The sequence below is a fragment of the Ambystoma mexicanum genome, chromosome 1p (genome assembly GCF_040938575.1).
Source record: "Ambystoma mexicanum isolate Mex_15411 chromosome 1p, UKY_AmexF1_1, whole genome shotgun sequence".
Classification (NCBI taxonomy): Eukaryota; Metazoa; Chordata; class Amphibia; order Caudata; family Ambystomatidae; genus Ambystoma; species Ambystoma mexicanum.
The window spans coordinates 689,105,163-689,119,415 of record NC_090921.1 but is presented as its reverse complement, the minus strand read 5'-3'; positions in this window follow the sequence as shown (position 1 = coordinate 689,119,415).

Genomic DNA, 14,253 nt, shown 5'->3' with positions numbered 1-14,253 from the left:
GTGTGCATCCGCTCCCCCTCCCCTTGTCCCCTCTTCCTGGTTGCTCTCCTCCCCTCTTCCCTCCCACCACACCGCACTCCTAGTGGCCATCTTGGCCCTTACAGACATCCACCCTAGGCAGTCCCTGCCATGGCAGCCCTCCTTGGCAAAGGACCCTGAGGCAAAGGATAGCTCATGATAGTGTCAGCCAGGGAAGCACGAAGCCAGCAGCCATCAACCTGCTGCGACTGACAAGGTAGTTGTAGTGCAAACAGGGGGAGCAGCAATCACTGTACCCCACTAAACTTGACCCACCCTTCAATTTACTCTTATTCTCTTATCACACCACCCTTAAGCCTCTCAGTGAACTGTATAGTTTAGCCATCCCTCACTTCTCTCAAGGAAAGTGGCATGTCCTGCATTGCTGTTGTTTTAAAATTAGGCCTTTTCAACTCCTTTTAGGAAAGTCGTATCTGGGTGTTTTTGCAGTGCGCTGTACCCCCCCCCCTGTTTTAGATACACACTGATCCTGCGTTCCCCTGTGGGGTGTTGCCTCCTGTGTGCTTCCTTCTGTGTGAACCCTCCCTAAGCCTGGTGCTTCCTTGGAACACGTCTGTGGGCTGTGCTTCTCTTCCTCCCTCACTATTCCCTCTTGCCTCCTTGCATCCCCTATGGTGCTCTCAATCTCAACTATCCACTAAAACTTCTACTATATCTCATATCCTATCCCTCTCACTAATTCTGGAAGGAAAATGTTCAAGAGGGACATCCTGGTTTAAACCCATGCTGATACCTACACCAGCGCTTACTGCAGACACTCTTACCGAAATCCTCTTTGTCATTCCCTCTCCAGACCTATGGACCCCTCATATGGTCTCTGTACTCTCTCCTGTCTCCTCCTCTCCCATTAATGGTGGCACCTGGTGGAAGGCCCTCTTGGCCTTCTCCCAATCCTGCAAGACCATCATCAATGTCTATCTAAATGGTACTCGTCCTTCTTAATAGGCATCTCCCACTTCTTATCAACTTCCTCCATTCTCCTGCTACTCCTTCTACCACTTCTCTGGCTCCTCTGCCACGTCCATCCTCCTCCTCTGCCTCTGCTCTGGCAACCCCTCCTTGTCCCATTTTCCACCTCTGTCTACTGCCTCTGCCCACTCTGGGGCCCCTCTGCTGCTTCCATTGGGTACACCTCACTCCTGTGCACCACCCCAGAAGTCTTTCACAAGTGACAACCTGCTGCACATTGCTACTCTCAACTCTCGCTCTGCTGTCAAACACTCCTCTGACATCTGCCACCTCCTCGAAGACCTTGACCTGGATGCCCTTGCATTCACCAAGACATGGTTTGTGGCCAGCCCTGTCACGAGTGTTGACACTCTCCTCCCTGAGGGCTAAAAGATCGTCTGCAAGCCTGGAACCCACCGGACTGCAGGTGAAGTGGCCCTGATCTTTCCAGTGTGGATCCCTGCTTCTGTCATTCCTACGCAGACCTATTCCTCCTTTGAATGCCTGGTCTGCAGGCTCTCTATCTCTCCTGTCCTCTCTCTGACTGTGGCACCATCTGCAGGCCACCAGGCCAGACGACCCTCTTCCTCTCAGAATGGCTGACCTCTCCTCTTCTCTCCTTGCCTCTGCCTCTCAACTTCTCCTCCTCAGAGACCTCAACATCCGCCTGGATGCTTCTAATTCCTCCTCTGGGCTCTTACACAACCTTTGCGACACTCTCTCGCTTTCCATTCTCCCCTCTGGTCCGACACACTGCGACGGACACACCTTGGATGTTCTCATCTCCTCAGACATCCCCCCTCTCTAACCCTCTTAGTACTCCTCTTTCTTGGACCAACCACTTTCTGCTCTCCTCCCACCTGAAAATTCTTGGCCCCAGCCACGGCCCTCCCAGCACTGCCACCCTCCTTCTCAGTCATTCAGCCCATGAAGCGAGTGTCAGTGTTCACCTTTGCCTCAACATTCGCTGACTCCCACCCTGCCACAGCCCTCTATTTCTATTTCTATGTATTTCTATAGCCCTTAGGCATCCAGGCGCTACATTGAATGAAAAAACAAACACAAAAGAAAACAAGACAAAAGAACAATAAGAAGGCCTGCCTAGGCAAATAGTCTAGTCTTCAGTAGTTTTCTGAAGGTGAGTTGATTATTTTCCTTCTGCAGATGCTCTGGGAGCTCGTTCCAGGCCTGTGCGATCAGAATAGGAAAAGGCCGCCCATTCCCCCGAGTTCTCTTGAACCAGTGGACAATTAGGCTGTGTGCACCAGAGGACCTCAGGCTTCTGACTGGCTTATAGAATTCAATTTTCTCTTTCAAGAAGCACGGTGCAGTCGCAAATAGACACTCATGGCCAAGCGTGAGTGTTTAAACTGTACCCTGTCTACCACAGAGAGCCATTGAAGTTCCCTGTGGGCCGTAGATGCCGGTTCCCTACGTGCAATGTTGGGATGTATACGAATTGTTCGAACTACAATTGTTCGAATCACAATTGACCTTTGCACAATTGACCGAATTGTAAAGGTCAATTGTTACATATCTGCGGGAGGAAACCCCCCGCAACCCCCATTTTATATATATATATATATATATATATATATTTACAGTCAATTGTGTAAAGGTCAATTCGGACCCTTGACTTTCGATCAATTGGGTCATTCGAACAATTGTGTTCGAACAATTTGGGTAATACCGCAATGTTGTACACTATGCGTACAGTATCATTTTGATGCTTTTGAAGCTTGTTCATACATTCGTATCTTGCTCTACCAAGTAATGAGTTGCAGTAATCGAGCCACTGTAGAATAATAGCTCGAAACAACTTTTCGCAATTTGACTTGGTGACCAGAAGGCAGATCTGTCTCAGGACTCTTAAACACTAGTTGGAGGTTTGACTATGTAATTAACGTGAGCATCGGCATTGAGCAAGGCCTCCATGAAAGTACCAAGAGTTTTGACCTTAGTGGTTATGGGAATACAGCCTGCGTCGATGCAGAAGCTTTTATATTCCCGACTTAGGCTGTCACGGGCATTATTAGATCTGTACACCATGAACTCAGTTTTAGTGGCATTTAGTCAGAACCAGTTAGAGGACATTCAACCTTTAATGAGCATGTAGATGTTATTTAGCTTTTCATTGTCAATTGCGTAATCCCCACTCAGTTCCATAGACAGCTGGAAGTCATCTGCATAATTGGAGAAAAATACCCCCAGTCTCTCAATTTCATCACACAATGGTTTGATGTAAATGTTAAAAAGGGATGGGGATAGGCAGGCCCCCTGCTGAACGCCACACAGGGTCGGATGAAACATCTCCCCAACAGATTCTGGAGTTTCCGCCACAGAGGAAGGATTCCAGCCATGTTGTGGCTTTCAGTGAGAAACAACCAATGTCAATTAGCCTATGCAGCAGCCTTTTATGGTCGAGGAGGTCAGAAGCTGCTGATAGGTCTAAAGAAATCATCAGTCCTGAACCACTCCTTTCTAAGGCCGAGAGCTAATGGCTTTGGCGGTCGAGCAGAGCATTCTCGGTCCCATGGGTACACCGAAAACCGGATTGTACTTATGAAGGAGGCCAATGGCCTCCACATGTGATTGCATTTGCATGGTAGCCACTTTATCAACTATTTTGAGAACAAAATGGGTATTGGTTGTTTGCCTGAGATTAGAGAAGTCCTTGGGATCAGGTCCTTGTTTCTTCAGGAGGGGGGTAACTACCACACCCTAAAAGATCACAGGGACCAAGCTTTATGCAAAAGAAGCATTAATAAATCTTCAAAGGAACGGTGCAAATAGGTCCCTGTACTCAAGAATAAGTTTAGAGGGTAGGAGGTCTCCTGGACAACTGGTAGGATGAAAAGCACTCAATAATTCAGCTACCTCTTTGTCCGTTACAATGGAAAAATGAAAAAGGACTGGACGGTCTTAGGCTTTTTTTACCCCAACAGTGTTAGGAAGTACTGGCGTGTTCATTTGATCCAGGTGCTTGAATATTCTAGCATGTGCTGTAGTGATTTTGTCTGTGAATGCTTTTGTATCCTAGTGCAATCCTCTATATTTGGATTAATAGTCTGATTCAAGGCACTGGGTTTTTCCCTGGCCTTGAATAATTTAAAAAGCTCTTTAGTTTCATTCCCTGCTTTTGCAATTTGTTTGTTATAGTAATTTTGTTTGGCCTCCATAATCTTGAGTTTATTTTCCCTCTCTCCAAGTTTCCAGGCTTTCTTTGAGTCAGTTAGGTTCGGCTTGCCTTTTCCTCTTTTTTTTTTTAAAACTTTGGTTTTTATTGGCATTTTGTGAAACAAAAACAAAAAGGAAAATATTACATAAACCCCGAACCCCCCCCTAACGTAAACCCCCCCTCCCCCATGTCCAATTCAAACATAACAGCAGTAAAGAGACCAAACTTTCATATCATTTCCTCAGTCTTTGAAGGAATGCGACATGTGACCAACTCAGTAGCTGGCTTGAGGCCGGCGTCGCCCCGGGTCATGGGATCCCCCCATTGGGTGTAGTCCTTCTCAGTGACGATCACACCCCGACCATCCGGGGGCACGATCCCGGAACTACTGGACGTCCCATCCCCATGTCTGCTGGACCGCATACCAGTCAGCGAGGAATGAGCATGAGTCATTGTTCACCAAGGCAGTCAGTTTGTCCATCACAAACAAGTTCTTGAGCTTTTTCATCCAATCTTCCTTAGAAGGTGTTTCCGGGCTCTTCCACCTCTGGGCCAGGGCTACTCTGCCCGCTCTCAACATAGTTTCCCACATCCTTGGGTACCTGTGCAGATCTGCCTCCTCCGGGGGCAGCATGGTCAGCGGGTTGAGGGTTAGGGGGTCCTCCGTTACCTCCGCCATCCAATCTCTCACGGATTCCGAGTAGGTCTGCACTTTCGGGCATAGCCACCACATGTGGCCTCTAGTCCCTACCTGGCCACAGCCCCTCGGGCATTCTCGTGACACCCCTGTGAACATTTTCGAGAGTTTTGCCGGATCTCTGTGCCACCCCTGCAAGATTTTGAAGTTGTGTTCCATGTCCGAAGTGAAGAGATTGCCATGAAATGGTATCCTGAAAATGCGAGCCCAGGCATCCTCTGATATCTCCTCCCCCGCCAGACCATTCCAAAACCCACGGAAGCCTCCCCTAGCCTGAAGATTATGGGTGTTCAGAACTGCGTATATACAAGAAACCGCACCCTTTCTAGAGGTTGCTAAGTCAAGGAGTTTCTCAAATGGAGTTAGTTGTCTCCGCAGGTTTAAGCCCCATGCAGGGTCATTGAGAATGCCCTTAAGACGAAGGTATTCGAAAATGGAGAGGGTCCCGCCCCCCAGCCCATCCCTGAGGTCCTCATAACTCAGGAATTCTCCCTCCCTGAATAGCTGGCCCGCCCATTCCAGGCCCTCGTCAGACCAACGCTGGGATTGTCTAAACCCTCTTCTGCCCAGTTTCAGGGGGGCCCCCACAAGGAGGTCATAGGGGACGGCCAAGAGGAAAGGTGGGCTGTCCGGGGACACTCCCTCCAAATCTCCCAAAGAACACCCAGGGTCGGGTGGGCCAGTACTTTTTCGGAATTGACCTGCGAGGGGCCCACAGGAGGTCTCGGACTTTGAGGGGGTGGACGTCCATGTCCTCCAAATATGACCAATATGTCCGCAAGCCTTCCTTCATGTGTTCTAGGAGGACCCGTAGTTGTGCTGCGTGGTAATACAACTGGAAATCTGGGAGACCGAATCCCACCTCCTCTCTTGGAAGCGTCAGGGTGGCTCTTCCGACCCTCGGGTTTTTCCCTGCCAAATGAAGTCTAGGACCCCCTTATGCAAGTCTGTGAAGGTTTGAGTGGGTACCTGGGTAGGGAGGGCTGTAAAGAGGTACAAAAGCCGGGGCAGTATATTCATTTTGACTGCCGTCATCCGGCCATACCATGAGAGGATCATTTTTCCCCATCTCCTCAGGTCAGAAGTGATCTCGGACAATATGGGCACGTAGTTGGAGGATCCCAGTTCTGATAGGTCCCTGGTAAGGAGGACGCCCAGGTATTTTATATTGCTCTTGCCCACAGCTATTCCATGAAACCTGGTCAAGGGGTCCAGTACCGGGTCCACCAGGCGCTTTGGAAGGAGAACAGACTTAGTTGTGTTAATTTTCAGGCCTGAAAAACACCCAAAGGAGCTGACCAGGGACAGAAGGGGGGGGATCGAAGAAACCAGGTCCACCAGGTATGCCAGGATGTCATCGGCAAACAGGGAGAGCTTGAATTCCACCTCTCCCCTTCTAATACCCCTGGTGTCTGTGTGGGATCTAACCACTATGGTCAAAGCCTCCATCGTGAGGACATAGAGCAAGGGGGAGAGAGGGCAGCCCTGTCTAGTCCCTCGGGTGAGAGGAAAGGATTCTGACAGCAATCTGTTCACCTGGACCCTTGCGGTAGGGGATCTATAGAGGGCGGCCACCCAACTCAGGATGTGCGTCCCGAAGCCCATTCGCTGGAGAAGGAGGGTCATGTATCTCCACTCTACTCTGTCGAAAGCTTTTTCCGAATCCAGGGACAGGATGCATGCATCAAGATTGGAGTTTTGGGCGAAATGTACCAGGTCTATTGTTTTGCAGATATTGTCCGACCCTTGTCTGCCCCTAATGAAACCCACCTGGTCCCCGTGGACTAGCTTCTGCATTATCCCGTCCATCCGCCTACCCACCACCTTGGCCAAGATCTTGACATCGATGTTAAGCAATGATATGGGTCGGTAGGACGAACATTCCCTCGGGTCTTTACCTTCCTTGGGTAAGACCACTATGATGGCTCCCATCATGGAGTCGGGGAGGGTGCCCCCTTCCAAAACCGAGTTGAAAACCTTTTCCAGGTAGGGAGACAGGGAGGAGCAAAACCTCTTATAGAAATAGACCGAAAAGCCATCCTCCCCCGGGGAGGTCCCCACCTTCATCCCGCTGATCGCCTTCTCAACCTCTTCCTCGGTCACCCAGCCCTCCAGCCCCGCTGCCAGCTCCCGGGGAAGGGACGGTATCTGTATGGAGTCGAGAAACTCCTCAATCTGGGCGTCGCCACCGTCATATTCCGAGGCGTATAATGACTCGTAGTACTGGCGGAAAGCTTCACTTATGTGGGGGGTGTCATAACCTAGTGTTCCCCTGTTTTCCCTCACCTCTTTCACCATCCTGCTTCTCTGAACCTCCCTTAATTTGCAGGCCAGGATCCTATCCGTTTTGTCCCCTTTCTCGTAGTATTTCTGTTTGACCATTTGGAGGCTCCTCTCCGTTTTATGGAGGAGCAGATCTTTTAGTTGAAGCCTGTAGTCCTCCAGGGTGTCCACGCGGTTGTAAAGACCGGTGGGGGGGGTCTGTACTTCCGCTCTCTATATGGTAGAGGAGAGGCACAGAGGACCCCAGCCAAGATTCTCTATTATGGTAGCTATCGACGAGCAATCAAGGCCTAGCTTCTCAGGAGGTGATGCAGGCTGGTTCTTAAGTACAGTGTATTCCCAAACCCCCACAAAGGAATGTCCACACACTGTATTACTGAAAACACAGTCTTTATATAATTAATATTCAAGGGTTATGTACACTTATCACAACAACGCACTTTGTGCTCAGGAAAATCAATAATGGTAAATATCTACAATTCTAAAGTGGTACCACTAATATTAGACCTCATTAAAGTGCATTCCTAATACTGTAAAAATGGCACGCAGATCAATAAGAAGGAAACCAGCAATAGAGAGAGGAGAGATAACAGATGGTTGAAACAATAGGCAGAAGACTGGCCCTCGCTACTGGACACAGTTCTGTGTGGAGATCCCCCCACCTGGGCAACCTGTAAAATAAAGAGATATAACACAAGCCCAGTCCATATATTGTTCAATAGTCTTATTCTCTCCTACAATGTTTTTACCCCCCCAATGTACCTGGTGGAGTCGAGTTCTTCAGGAGGCGTCGACAGATCCTTCTTGAATGACCCCCTTTAAAGCAGGAGTCACGGATCGTCGAGAGGCATCGAGAAGCGTCGAGGAACTCGGTGTTCGGTGTCGGGGAATCGACGGGCCTTCTTGAATGTCTTCCCTTTCAAGCGGGAGACACGGGGCGTCGAACGTCCGACAGCAAACAGGATAGAACGGCGTCGATGAGGCGGCAGGCTTCGATCCGAGCGGTGCTCGTCGGCGTCGAGACGTCGGCGTCCTGCGAGGAAGAGGCGTGCGGGGCACCTCGGCGACACTAGTTCTGGACCGCAAAGATTGTGAATGACGGTGGCCCAGCAAGGGCGTCGAGTCGCTCGAGTCTTTGGAGTCGTGAGGTGGCGGGAAACCCACCGGCGGATTCTCCTCGGCGCGTTGGTCGTCCTCGACTTTCTCCGGCAGGACAAAAGCGGTCGACGATGCGGACGAGGGAGTCCTTCGAGTCAAATGTTCTTAGGCAAGGAGCGGACGGCTCCGGTCGTCGGCGGCACGGCGTCAAGTGGTTCCCACAGCTGGGCAACACAACTTCGACGGGCCTCCAGCGGTTACACAGACCTGCGAACCCTGGTCAACGGCGATGGACTTCGACGGCGTCGATGTCCGGGTGCTTCACTTCGATCTCCTCGGCGGTCCCCTTCTCCGGTCGGCAGCCTTTCGATGGTCTGGCGTCCAGGGAGCTTCGGCGAAGATGTAGCGGTGCTCGATGATCCCTCGGAGCACGGGAAGAGGGCGCCTTACCAGGTCCTCTCTCGGATCAGTCCTCGACGAATTCGGCAACCTTCAGATCTGTCGAAGCAAATGCAGCAGCAAGTCTTCTTCTTCCAGCTGGGCGTCGAGGGTCAGCAGTTCCAGTTACTCTTGAGTGGAGACTCAGCTTCTGAACGCTTCTGAACAATTTCCAGTGGTGAGAGGTCCCCAGATATACTATCCTGTCTCTCATCCACACTGCTGGCACACACACAGCAGCCAATCACACAGAAGGGCATTCATGCAGCAGGCAGCCAATCAGGCACACAGTGCATTCAGGCCACACTCCTCCCTTTCAGACATTCACAACAAGGAATGTGGATTGGGGCAAGTACCCAGCCATTCAACACTACACACTGCATTCAGGCCAGTTTCGGGCAGGGCTGTCTCAGTCTTTGTCTCACATGCCAGAAACCAGACAACCACAACAAGGAGTGTATATTGGTCACCCACTCCATTCACCCAGGTCCCACCCACAGGAGGTACCCACAACATACAGTCAATGGGAAGGCTCCAGTCAGTCTAGCTGGGCCTTCACAACAACACCATATATGGACCTTCCACCCAACAGCCAGTCAGGGGGAAGGGACAGAGTCAGGGCTTCCCAGGACTTTGGGAAAAACAAGATAACAGGCAATAGAAAGCAAGAGGCCACAGGGGCCATCTTGTTTCCTATCAGGAATCAACTGATCCCAATGGCAGGGCCTGGGTATCCCAAAATGGAGGACACCCAGAGCACCTGTCAAATTCAGCATGGAGCTGCCACCAGCCCATACCCTGCTCTGTGGGCTCCCCACAGGTGCCCAAAAACATACACTAGGGGCACAGGGTTGTACCCCTACCCATGGGTGCCATAAGGGTATCCCATGGGTCTGTTCACCAAACCAAAAGAGAGAGCTGCACTGCCAGGAGTCCCACATGGACTCCTGGGCAGAAAACATGACAGAACACACGATAAACAGCAGTAAAGGACAAGGATTCAGAGGCCCTGTCCCTCTGATGCATTTCCAGCATCACAGTCGCCCCCCCCAGACTGAGGTGGAGGGTGCCTAATCTCCCACGGGATAGACACCCTCATCCAGACGGTCAACATACCTTCTGGAAAGGCCATCTGCATTATCGTGACTCTTCCCTGGCCTGTGCTCTATGGTGAAGTCTAGCCCTTGTAGGCTAATCGACCACCTGAGCAATTTCGGATTCTCACCCTTCATCTGCATAAGCCACTTCAGGGGCTTATGATCTGTTTGGACCTTGAAGGTGGACCCCGTAAGGTAGGGCCTAAAACGCCTAAGGCTCCAAACTATACTAAAACATTCCTTTTCAACAGTAGCCCACCTAAGTTCTCTACCCTTGAGTTGTCTACTGATGAATATGATAGGATGTTCTCTCCCTTTGTCATCTAACTGGGACAAGACAGCTCCAATTCCGGTGTCGCAGGCATCTGTCTGGACAATAAAGGGTCGGCTGTAGTCAGGCGCACACAATACAGGTGCCCTACACAGACCTTCTTTCAAGCCATCAAAGGCCCTCTGACAGTCTTCGGTCCAATTAACCTTCCTAGGCTGTTTGGGCGAAGTTAGCGCTGTCAGGGGTGCAGCTATGGTTCCATAGTCTGCCATGAAATTGCGATAGTACCCAGTGAGGCCCAAAAAGGCTCTCACCTGGGTTTGAGTAGTGGGAGTCTCCCAGTTCTGTACGTCCTGTACCTTACTGGAAAGAGGCTGGATTTGACCCCCTCCTACCTCATGACCAAGATAGGTAACTTTCCCCTGCGCTATCTGGCACTTGGTGGCTTTGATAGTGAGGTTAGCCCTTTTCAAGGCCTGCAACACCTTATCCAGATGTGTCAAATGCTCTTCCCAGGTGGAACTGTAGACGGCAATGTCGTCTAAGTAAGCCACACAAAAGGCTTCCAGCCCACTGAGCGCATGGTTGACTAATCTCTGGAAGGTGGCAGGGGCATTCTTCAACCCAAAAGGCATGACCCTAAACTGGTAGAGTCCCTCAGGGGTGGAGAATGCCGTCTTTTCCTTGGCATGGTCCGTCAGAGCTATTTGCCAATAGCCTGAGGTGAGGTCAAAGGTGCTCACAAATTTGGCAGCACCTATGGTGTCCACGAGCTCATCAGCCCTGGGCAATGGGTGCGCGTCAGTTTTGGTGACGGCATTGACTCCTCGGTAGTCCACACAGAACCTCCAATCCTTGGTACCCGCCTGGGAACTTGCCTTAGGGACAAGGACCACTGGACTGGACCAGGGACTGGTTGAGGGTTCAATAACACCCAGATCCAACATCTTGGCGACCTCAGCCTGGATGTGGTTCTTGACGGTATCTGACATACGGTAGCACCTGCTTTTGACAGGCACACTGTCACCAGTGTCAATTTCGTGCTTACACCACGGTGTAAGGCCCGGTGTCAGTGAAAACAGAGAGGCATACTGCTGGAGCAAAGCCCTGCAGGCACTCTGCTGCTCTGTTGTCAAATCTGGAGAGAGACGTACTCCCTCCACTGAGCCATCCTGAGGGTTGCTATGCAGCAAATCAGGAAGGGGCTCACTCTCATCCTCTTCTTGCCCTGAAGCTAGCAAGAGACATGAGACCTCTGCTCGCCTGTGGAAAGGCTTGAGCCTGTTGACATGGAATACCTGAGGGGCTACCCCAGAGGTACCCATGTCAACCAGATAATTGACTTCGCCCATCTTGGAGATTATCCTGAAGGGTCCAGTCCATTTGTCGGCCAAAGCCCTAGGCTTTGTAGGCTCCATCACGAGGATTTCCTGTCCCGGAGTCCAATCCACTTGCGAAGCTTTAAGGTCATGCCAGTACTTATTCAACTCCTGGCTGGCCTTGAGATTTGCTGTTGCCTGACCCATCATTTGTGTCATTCTCCGCCTGAGGCCTAACACATAGTCCCCCACTTGCTTGGCGGGACCTGGAGGAGTGGCTTCCCAGCCTTCTCGGATCAAGGCGAGGGGCCCCCTCACGGGATGTCCAAAGAGTAACTCAAAGGGGCTGAAACCAACACCCTCTTGAGGTACCTCTCTGTAAGCAAACAGCAGGCATGGCAGGAGGAGATCCCATTTCCTCCTTAAGGGCTCTTCCAAAGCACCTAGCATGCCCTTGAGAGTTTTGTTAAATCTCTCAACCAGACCATTGGTCTGGGGGTGGTAAGAGGTGGAGAACTTGTAGGTTACCCCGCACTCTTTCCACATGGTCTTCATGTAACTAGACATGAAGTTGGATCCTCTGTCAGAGACAACCTCCTTGGGGAATCCAACACGGGTAAAAATGCCCAGGAGAGCCCTGGCAACCACCTTGGCAGTAATAGTCCGAAGGGGTACAGCCTCAGGGTACCTGGTGGCATGATCAACCAAGACCAGGATGAACCGATGTCCACCGGAAGTGGGAGGGTCCAGGGGACCGACAATGTCGATGCCCACCCTCTCGAACAGTGTGCCAACCACTGGCAATGGTTGCAGTGGGGCAATGACCCTGCCTCCAGTCTTGCCAGACAACTGACAAGTTGGGCAGGTCCTGCAGTAGGACTCCACTTCTACTCCCATCCGGGGCCAGTAGAAGTGGGCAGAGAGCCTCTGCTTAGTCTTCTTGGTACCAAGATGACCAGCCAAGGGCACCTCATGCGCCAACTGCAGTAGGAAGGGCCTGTAAACCTGGGGTACCACCAACCTCTTGAGGGCACCAGGTTCAGGCTTAGTGGGCTCACTAACAAGGAGCTCACCCTCCCAATAAATCTTGAAAGTCCTAGGCACTTCACCTTGTGCCTGGGACAGGGCCTGTTTTCTCAGACCCTCGAGAGAGTGGCACTCTCTCTGTCCTTTACAGAAGTCTGCCCGGGAGGGTCCCCCTTCAGCTAACAAGCATTGAAGGTCGGGATGATCCTCCGGGTTGAGAACCTCTCCCACAGGAGAGTTTTCTGTCTCTTCTCCCTCAGGAGTTGAGTTTGGGTTTTTCACTGGACCCAGCCCGTCCGGAGCATGGATCCCAATGGGTGCTGTCGGAACAGCAGGAAGAGAAGGTGTTCCCCCCACAGAGGTGGCCTTCTTGGTCTTCCTTCGTCTTGCCTTAGGCCTCGCCTTTGGCTCGGGTACCTGACTCACAGCCAGACCCGGTGTCACCTGTGACCTAGTGACTGCAGCAGCGGTCATGGGAAGACCATCCGAGATCAACCCCAACTCTACTAGATCATTCCCTAACAAAATGTTAGCAGGGACATTGTCCTGAACCAGGACAGGAAGCTTCGCTGTCTTGTCGCCAATCATGAGTGTGACTAAGGCTACAGGTGATAATTTGGGAGGCCCACCAGCTAACCTGGTGGTTCTCAGAGGAGCACTGACATAGTCCTCTGGCCTGAGCAGGGTCCTGTCCACCACTGTCATGCTTGCCCCAGTGTCTCTCAAACCAGTAGAAGGCTGGCCATTCAAGAGGACACTTCTCAAAAACCTACGGGTGTTCTGCGGGATAGTCGCCAGTACTTCTGCGTACTGGTCCCAGGCCCCAAGGGACACTAAGGAAATCTCTACAGGAGCACCAAAGGTGATTCCTGTAGAGGAGGGGAGGACAGTGGCCTCCACCTCAGACATGGGGTAAGGGTAGCTCAGGCTGACAGCCTGTACTCCAAGTGCCTTACCTTTACACTTGGAGTCACCCCTTCTGTGGTCCAGAGCCCCACAATCCCAACAAGTGCTAGGAGTGCGAGGTACGGTACTGGAACCACTGGGAGCCTGCTTTGCAGCAGGTGGACCACTACTCTTATTCCCACCCATAGATGACTTATCCCCACTAGGTTTTTGGGTCTTAGGAGAGGAAGGTTTTGGTTTACCCGACGGTGATTGCTTTTGGGACTCCTCAGCTTTCTGAGAAGTCCCCTTTTCTTTGTCCTTGTCCTTCCCACTGGAGTCCTTAGGGGACACCCGGTGGGAGACCCACTTGTCAGCCAACCTAGCCAGCTTAAAGGGGTCCAAAATGTTCTGGTCAGCAACATACCGACGCAGCTCTGGTGAACAGGCTTCAGAAAAATGCTCAAAAAACAACAGGTGGGATAATTCAGCAAAAGTTTTCACCTTGTACCCGTCAATCCACCCCATCATGTTCATGTGCGCAGCACTCACCCAGTCAACCCAAGACATATTCTCTTGTTTCTTAAAATCCCTGAACCTTTTAAGGTATTGGGTAGGTGTCTTGCCAAACTTGGCAATCAAAGCAGACTTCATACACTCATACTGACCCCTTTCTTCCACACTCAGCTTCAGAATACAGTCATATCCAGTTTGAGGCACTCTGCTTAACAAACACTTAGCCCAATCTCTTTTATCTACATCATGAATTGCACAAGCCATTTCAAACGCTTCAATCCATTGGAGGATATCTGAACCCTCCACAAACACACCAACCAAATCTTTCATAAACTTGGTGGCTGGGGACCTGCCACTCTCAATTGGTTTAGCTGAAGTCTCCACTCGAGCTTTCTCTAACTGGATTCTCTGACATTCAGTGTCCTTTTCTTTGAGCGCAAGATCCCTATTCTTGAGTT